This window comes from Carettochelys insculpta, chromosome 3 (assembly GCF_033958435.1).
Source record: "Carettochelys insculpta isolate YL-2023 chromosome 3, ASM3395843v1, whole genome shotgun sequence".
In the NCBI taxonomy this organism is placed as follows: Eukaryota; Metazoa; Chordata; order Testudines; family Carettochelyidae; genus Carettochelys; species Carettochelys insculpta.
In genome coordinates, this window is record NC_134139.1 from 103184470 (window position 1) to 103187467 (window position 2998).

Here is a 2998-nt window from a genome sequence, read left to right on the forward strand (position 1 = left end):
CCAAGGCCCTTCCACATGTGATGCAAGCTGGGCTGTTGCTGGGGATCCTGGTACATGGTGCCAGCAAGGGTTTCCCCTCCCCCCACTCACCACTGTGGCAGGAGTTGGAGCTACCCGACAGCCTGTTCCGCTGCCCCTCCCAGCCTTCTATGCTCTGCTTCACTTCAGCAGTGGGAAGTGGAGCCCCACCCCCCCGGGGCCCCAACCCCTCCAAATGGTACAGGCTCAGGGGTGTGGGCCATTGTGAAGCACAGCACAGTGGCTTGGGAGATGAGCGTGGGGGTGGAGTGGAGCAGGCTGCCAGGTAGCTGTGGATGATGTTCCTTCTAAATGTTTCCATCCATGGGTGGAATAAATTTTGTTTGGTGCCCCCAGGCCTGTGCAGATGGGCACCACCAATAGAAACTGATGCTGCTGGCGCTGGGTGACTGTGGTGCTCTGCTAATCAGCTGGGCAGCACCTGCATCTCTCTTGGGCAGCCACCCAAGTGCTCAGCTCACTGGGAACAGTGGCGCCGACTCCCACCATCATTGTGGTGAGTCCAGGGAGGCTTGACTCCGTCTGCTGCTCCATGCTCGCCCCCCCAGGTTATTTGCCAGGCCATCCTGGGCCCTGCAGATAACCCAGGGGACTGTTCCATCCATAGTATGGTTGAAGTGGCTGCTGTGGGGCCCTCCTAAGTATGGGGCCCGGAGCACCACCCTGAACCATTCTATCGACAGGATGGCTCTGATTATAAAATACCTAGTTTTTCTGAAACATACAGTGACACCCTAGGCTTTGCTATTCAATTGTTTGTACAGACAAGCAAGGGTCTGTCCCTCCACTAATGGTTACTCTTGCCATGGGCTCGCTGAAAAGAAAAACATGGTGGGAAAATGGGGAGTGGGATGACCAAGCAAAATAATCCACAATGGTTAATGCCAATTTACCAGCCACGACAAACTGTTCAAAGCCTTGTTCTGTTGACTGGAATAAGCTGTTTAGCTGCCAAAGCCATAGAGGGTATGACCTTGGCGCTTCAGAGCATAAACCACATCCATAGCCGTTACGGTCTTTCGCTTAGCGTGTTCGGTGTAAGTGACGGTGTCACAAATAACATTCTCCAAAAACACTTCCAGCACTCCGCAGGTCTCCTTGGAGATTAATCCTGAGATATACGTCACTCACCCACGTTGAGCCAAGCGGCGAATAGCTGGCTTAGTGATACCCTGGATGTTATCCCAAAGTACTTTATGGTGGTGTTTAGCACCTCCTTTCCCTAGCCCTTTACCGCCCTTACCGCGACCAGACATGAAACACCACAAGAGTTCCTCTACTCAAAGCCTTGTGCAACCTCCCACAGAAAGATTATGGGCAGGTTTCAGAGCTAGCTAGGTGTGTCCGCTGAGAGGGGAGTTTAGGAAATAGAGAGAGAGTGTGTTCAACATGAAACCATTAGGTCTGCTGACAGCGATAGCTCATGCTGAAGCACAGCTTGGTCAAACTCCAAGCCTTATCTCAGACTTTCAGTAATAGAAAGACCTTTCATTCAAAGTACAGATAGCGAAACTGGTGACAGCATCTTATATTACAGTACTTCTTAAAACTGAGCAATCGAAATCAATGTAAATTTCAGATGAGGCAAATGAGGAGTTACCCTAGAGTACCCTGGAGGCCTCTCCTGCAAAGTGGTGATTTTGTTATTAATATTTTGTCCCTTTGTGCCGACTGCCCGTAAACCCTATAGAATTCATTACTAGAAAATGAATAGGAATGGCAAGGCATGTCTCTCGGACTGTTGCATCTAATAACAGGAACTTACACAAATGTGGGGAAAACATGCAGCTATAGGTTTCTTTGATGGGAAATAAAAGGATTCACACCTAATCCTCTAGTCCCTGCCTAATCAATCCCCAGTCAAACTGATCAGACCGCCACAAAGCCTTCCAATTAGCAAGTCAATTGTGAATGAGAGTCTCTCTTTATTTGTGGACATGTCTACTAGGAAATGGCTTGACTATCAACTCCTTTGACAAAAGCCCCAAAACAGGTATCAGATGACCATGTCTTTCATTAGCAATCCCTGGAACTTAAAAACTGTGCTATTAATTCATTTAATTAAGTATTTATATTTTGCTTTAGGTGTTTATGTCTTCCATTACAATAGTATCTGAACATCTCAAGGAAGGACAGTATTATTAACTCATTTTTAAAAGGCAAAAAGTGAGGATAAGTGATTTGACTGAGGTCATATAGGAAGTCTGTGACAGAGCTAGTAGTTGGACCCAGGTCTCTGACGTTCCATATAACTTTAAGATGCTTCTTCCTGTCCATCAGCCTGTCTCTATAGAGGATGTTTATTCTGTCCAAGCATTTTTATAAAAAGTGTGCCCTTTATAAACTCGCCACCTTTTCTTCATGTAAGACTTAGTGCACCTTTTCTTAATGCAAAAATAATATATTTAACACACTTTCAGTAAGCTGTATCAACAGTTGTATAAGAATGGCCATACTGGGTCAGACCAATGGTCTATCTAGCTCAGTAGTTCTCAGTTGTTCCAGACTATTGCATCCCTTTCAGCTCATTGATTTGTCTTGTGTACCAGGTTTTACCTTACTTAAAAACTACTTGCTTACACAAAATGACATGAAAATACAAACGTGTCATAGCACGCTAATATTTCCTCATTTATCGGGAAATTTACTTAAGTAAAGATCGTAAAATTCCTTACTTGTTCATTTTTACTATAAATTATTAAATACATTAATTGGAGTATATTCTACTTTCATTTCAGTGATTAGCATACAGAAGAGCAGTATAAACAAATCATTGTATGTATGCAGTGACAATGACTGAACTTGGACAAGTCTAATGGTCAGTCATTGTCTTCACCAGTGCTTTTTATGTAGCCTGTAGTAAAACTGGAAACATATCTTGATGACTTGACACACACCTGGAATACCTCTGTGTATGCCCAGGAATACACTGGTTGAGAGCCTCCTATCTATCCCAGTA

General features: G+C 44.8%; 1 pseudogene; it reads right to left on the reverse strand.

The window, feature by feature from the left end:
• Positions 1–983: 983 nt before the first annotated feature.
• LOC142010402 (histone H4-like) lies at positions 984–1295 on the reverse strand (annotated as a pseudogene).
• Between the last annotated feature and the right edge of the window lie 1703 nt (positions 1296–2998).